This window comes from Mytilus californianus, unplaced genomic scaffold (genome assembly GCF_021869535.1).
Source record: "Mytilus californianus isolate M0D057914Y unplaced genomic scaffold, xbMytCali1.0.p SCAF_9, whole genome shotgun sequence".
NCBI classification, from domain to species: domain Eukaryota; kingdom Metazoa; phylum Mollusca; class Bivalvia; order Mytilida; family Mytilidae; genus Mytilus; species Mytilus californianus.
The window spans coordinates 99102994-99109102 of NW_026262745.1; the positions used below are offsets into that span (position 1 = coordinate 99102994).

Sequence of the window (6109 nt, forward strand, 5' to 3'; positions counted from 1 at the left end):
CAATGTAATTTCAAAGTTGTATGGTACGCATAATTTCTTTTGTGAGTTTCATGTCAACCAAAAAAATTATTAAACAAATAGTGCATAAAGTTCATGACATCAAGAGAATATAGTGCTAAACAGACAGAATTATTCTAATAGGGTCTGGATGGGGTTTGCTGAATAGAGATTAATAGGCTTAATCTATGAAAAAAATGACAAACAATAAAGAATAGAGAAAATTAGTCAAAAATATAATGAATATAGAATAGAGAATAATAAGGTGCTAAAATATAAAGAATAGAGAATAATGGCCATGGGCAAACAATAGAGAATAGAGAAATATTGGCTTAAAAAATCAGAATAGTGGACAATTGATGAAAATGCATAACATAAAAAAAAATACCTTTAGTACACTTAATTTTGACGTAGGTACTGAATGCTTTTACTAAACCCTTTTGTTCTAAAAGTAGATTTTTTTTCATTTGTTGCAGTGGTGTATTTCGGATGTTTGTGTACAGGATAACCATGCACTCTCGGTTTCAGGTAAAATGAATCTATTCAACTTAATATTTATTTTATCAATGAAGGATACAACTGTAGTCTTAAAAATATAATTGATGTAAATGAATACCTCACGTGTTGATACTTTAGGTTCAGGCAAAGTTGACCTTAGATGGATTTAGCTATTTTAAGTTCTTTTTTGGTCATATAGCTCTTCAAATATTTCGGTTATACATTCTCAGCTTTCAAATATTCGGCTTTGAGTGTTCCCGATGAAGGTTACATGTAATCCAAAAAAGCGGTGCAAACGCATGAAACTGATAATGTGTTTTTATTCAAATTTGATTAAGTAAAAAATCTTCACTCTGAATATCAATAAAAGAATGTTGAATAAACGATAATGACACAGCAACCTAACAAGTCGTAAAAACGATAACACATCTAGAGGGCATCATACGGATTTCAACAATAGACAGAGGAAAAGAGGGAAGACATCAACAGGCAGTAAAACACATTAGCTGATGAATACAGAAAATATAATGGCCATTGAGAAACATATCTTTATGGCCATTACTAAGTAACGGTACACTATTGGGGAATACAAACCCAAATCTGATTAAGATACTTGACAGATCGTGTGACTAAGCTTCGCTTGCAAAGATCAGACAACGGTCCATTCTACTTTCTTTTTCGACATCTTTTGATATCCTCTGGTTTTGTTATAATGATACTTACCAAAAAATAGGCGAAGCTTGAAATTTCATTGGCTGAGGTAATAATTACGAGAACAGAAAGTAGAACTGAGTTATGTCAGATCCTTGTAAGCGAAGCTTGTTCACATGATCTGTGTTTTTATCAGATTGAATAACAAACACGATGATGGACTCAAACTGGTGTTTTCACAATATTTGAAAAAAAAAATAAAGAATAGAGAATAATGGGGTTCAATAGTGTAAAGAATAAATGTGGAACATAAAAGAATTATAGATGATAAACCGAATGATGTGCAGAATAAAGAAATCATATAACATGTATAATTACAGGAAAGTCAAAAGTAAAATCATTTTTATGAGAAATTTACAGAATCAGCATTATTTTTAAAATATAAAGAAAATTGCCAAAACTTAATTAAGACAAAAATTAGGAATCTCCATCCAGACCAAAAAGTTATCTATAGTCTCGAAACGTAGCGGTTTAGTTCAACACAGACCTCCAAAAATCTTTCATTAACACCAAATTCCATGACGAACAATACAGTCTTTTAAACTAAGTTTTCTATGCATATTGCTGTTTGTTTGTTTATTCTACATTGACTAGATGTATAGGGGTTAAGATTGCACAAAACATGTAACCCCGCCGCATTTTTGCGCCTGTCACAAGCCAGGAGCGTCTATCCTTTGTTAGTCTTGTAAATTATTTTGTTTTAATTTGGTTCATTTATATGTTTCGGAGTTAAGTCACACTTTTGTTAAGGGGCCAGCTGAAGCCCGACACCGCCATAAGCGGGATTTTCTTGCTGTGTTGAAGACCCATTGGTGGTCTTGGGCTGTTTTCTGCTCTTTGGTCGGGTTGGTGTCTCTTTGACACATTACTCGTTTCCATTCTTAACTTATGTAAGCCAACATATGAAATGGTAATCTCTACCATTATTTAACGAAGTTACTACATTGGGAAACCTTACGAACGGGATATTTTAAAATTGTGTTACCAGCTTGAAACCGATCAGTGCTATAAAAAGTTATAAGAAGATGTGGTAAGTTTGAATTTCAGTGAGGCAACTCTCTATCAGGGACCAGATGACTTAAACGTTAACTTTACTCAAGATTTTTTTTCTAATATTGCTTTTTTTGGCAAAAACCGGAAATGAAATGCTAACTTTAAGTTTTCATCTTAATGAAGGAAAGCAAATCGTAATGGCAAACATTCAATTTGTTAAAGCTTGTAATGAAACACCAAAGAACATACTGTTTATTTTAATATCATTACTATGTAATTTTAATATTTTTTTCGCGGAAAATTCATTTTAACTCAGCGTTTTGTATGTTAAGATTCTTGTCCTGCTGGCGACCAGACAGGCGTTGTTAAAAATGGCATGACGTGCAAACAATTAATTAGTTCCGATCCAAATGAATGTTATGCGCATGGCATTAAATACAAATGTTGCAGCACATGCGCAGGCAGCGATCAACATGGCAACACTATCAGCATAGACCAACAATGTGTGAAAAGACATGGACAGGGATCGTATCTTTGCAGGGAAAGAATCATGAGAAAGTAATTTTCAAAGTTAACAAAACCGCGTCGCCACGTGCACGGTGATTTCGTGGCCGCGTCTTCGCTTCGAGTCAAGGAGGTCGATAGTTCAAACATAGACATTAGAGTTGGTAATTGCTTCTTTTCCGTCAAGCGCAATCTAACGGAGTAACAGCAAATACTGATTAGCTCGGAGTTAGAATATTATGCCCGTGTGGAAACACTAGTCTTCTTTCAGACTGATACCTTACAACATTACAAATCTGACTCAGACTGTCCGTATAATACATAGCAGTGAATTTGTACAAGCATTTCATTTACTTCTTTCGCCTTAGTTTAAACAGTATTTATTCATGAAAAATTACAACAAGAAAGTATTACAATATTACACATTTTTTTTTGTACATGAAATCAAACAATAATCAATGACACAACACACAATTAAGAGTGCTTGAAATTACAAGAGAGAGTGCATAAAAAATGAACAAAATATGATAAAACAAGAAAAAGAACGACGCTATTATAAGTTGACTAAAAACTTTATTACAGTCTATAAAACAACAAAAAATCAAAATTCACCACACAAACCCAAATATAAATCAGGATTCCTTGAGATAAGCAATCTCAAAAGATAGACTCCTTTATCAATGGTTATCAAATATTCTTGTGTGTTTGTTACAGAAAATAAAGGATATTTGTGTTTAGCGTAAAACATGATGACCTGAAAAATATCAACATTAAAAAACCAACAAAAAAGGGGGAAAAAAAAGCAAAATAATAATTAAACAAAGAAAATTTAAAATGAATACACTTTTTATTTAAGGGAACAAATCGGTATTCAGCAGCAAATTATTTCTCGATGGTTTGTTCAGACCTTATGTGTAACGACCCCACAAGGAGTAATTGGTGTTTGTCATCGTCATCTGATGATAGAACGACTTGTGGCGATAAAAAGGTTAGTGACCTCCAATTGAATGCAGAATGATCCCTTTTTATTCAAAAGTAATGCTTCATTTCAAAAGGAAACTTTTAATTTTCCACCAGAACATTTGCATGATTTGTAATCGCTTATTTCAATCGTTCGTTTTCTGACTAACCGAACTCAACTTATATTTATTATAGAATCATTTTCATAACAGCATGGACAACCGCAATACTTATGTTGGTAATAATACTGAATCATTTACCTTTAAGTTAGTTGTCAACGGTTATCGATAACAGTGATTTTACGCTCACTCAGTCTATCTAAGGCCTTCCATTGGGGATTTAAATAGAATAAAAGAGTAAAGTACATACAGGTGCACGAAAAAAAAGAAAGGTTAAGTATTCAACATTTAAATCAACACACAAGGTTAAGTCCTTTGCTAATTATTCATATTATTTGATTTAGGCGTTTAGAACATTTGAAGTCCCCACAGTTTAAATGTGTATAACACGTACGATAAATTATGTCAAGTGGGCGTTACAGACGAACGTTCAACTAATCTGACCCAGTCAATTGATAACCTGAGCGCGCCAAGACATGGTTTTGTCAAAATTATTTAATCACAGTTTCATATTACTCTTTTAAAGGCAATTTGTCAAGCCTTTCAAATTATAATCTTAATTGTGAAGGAAGAAAGATTACTTGTATAAGGGTAATATCCAAATGAGAGTAGAATTGAATGCAATATCCTTCCCAAGTTTAAAAGAGAGATATTCCTACGCCAATATCACTGTTTTCATTGATTCATGTATATGCTGTAAAGGTGCTAATTGTTCAAAAGACCTAAGTGGGTACAAATAACAATGAAAGTATTCTCTTTGTTCAATAGGGAGAACAAATGTGAATGTAGCGGTCGGTTCGTTATTCGTTATTCAATATGCAATATCCTTCCGGCTGCTAGCAGTCGGTTCAATATTCATTTTTTTATTCTATTTTTACCAATGTCACGAGAACGACTGTCATTATCAGCAATTAAATGATGTGTGCTAAACTGACTGTACTGTGGTTTTATTTTCTAATTCCAGTGGTGCATCAACAAAGTATGTGTACACGACAATGCAGCTCCTTCTATGCAAGGTATTGTACTGTAGACAACATTTTATTTCACCGCCAATAATTTTAATGTTAATTTCTGTTTTTCTTTTTTATTAGATCTTTTCATTTTTGTCTCATCTGCAACGTTCAAAGTTACAAGTCCCCGTTAAGGAATTAATAACATAATTAAATTACTTAGAAACTAAGATGAAGCTCCCTAAGGCAAAACTGACCTTAGATAAATTGGTTTATTCTTTTTTTGTCCCTTTTCGTCATTCAACTCTTACCTTCTCGACGTATTTATCATGTCTATGTATCCCTTGCTTTTAAAATTTTGGGGTTATTCGTTACTGATGGAGATGAATTTAGAAAAGAGTTTCCGGACGCACGAAACTTATTGAGAGGTATTTTCATTTGCATAGTGTATTTTAGTGTAATTTTGTGAAACCTGTATAGAACTTCTTATTTTAACTGAAGCTGCTTCATAATGAAAATACAATATCTTGTGCATCATGTGCATCAATTCGAGAGAATATTTTTTTTTACCAAACCTAAATTTCTTCATGGTCAAATGATAGCCAAGTTATTATGATAAATTTTGAAAATGACCCTTTTCTCATATTTTACGTGTTTTCCTATAGATATAAGTTAAATTTTCTTTTATTTACGAAAGTTTGTCTCATAAATCTAGGTCAAAAATATTTCCTTATTCTACTATTAAATTAAAACCTTCATCGAATATTACAAAAACTAGGACTTCTTCATAAAAGAGCGTATTTGTTTATTATATTTTATTCAGATTACAATTAAAAAAGATATCTGAATTTGAACTAACTGCTTCAAAACTAATATCTAGAAATATCTATAAAATATTTCCGGAATATACTTTTGGTTATTTTAGAATCCTGTCCATTCGGGGACCAGTCGACTGGTACCGCAGCTCACGGTCTCACTTGTGCTCAGATAAAACATCCAGAGCATCACTGGCGTTGCTATGACGACCATATAAGAAAAAAATGTTGTGAAACCTGTCAATCCATCTTACGAAATCAACAAGGTGCATGTATATAATGTGTTTGAGTGTATATGCTAGAAATGATTTTCTTTATCATTTCATTAATGCGTTTATAATTGAGGGTCTTGAACTTGGAGAAGGGTCTTCATTCCTGTATTTTAAAATTGTTTAAAGTCGTTTTCTCTTTCCGCTTATTTTTTACACACTATTCGTCATACAATTTATTTTACCACCCCATTTTTCAATTTTTTTCGTCGTTTATATAAAAAAGAAGATGTAGTATGATTGCCAATGTGACAACTCTCTACAAGTGACCACAATTTAGTGAGATAAAAAAA

The 6109-nt window shown here is 32.5% G+C and overlaps 1 long non-coding RNA gene across 1 annotated transcript; it reads left to right on the forward strand.

Annotated features, from left to right (window-relative positions):
* The first annotated feature begins 3420 nt into the window (after positions 1-3420).
* On the forward strand, positions 3421-5808 carry LOC127716676 (uncharacterized). The gene is made up of 3 exons (XR_007989071.1): positions 3421-3691; positions 4747-4798; positions 5658-5808. It is a non-coding gene; the product is annotated as an uncharacterized LOC127716676 (long non-coding RNA).
* The last annotated feature ends 301 nt before the right edge of the window (positions 5809-6109 follow it).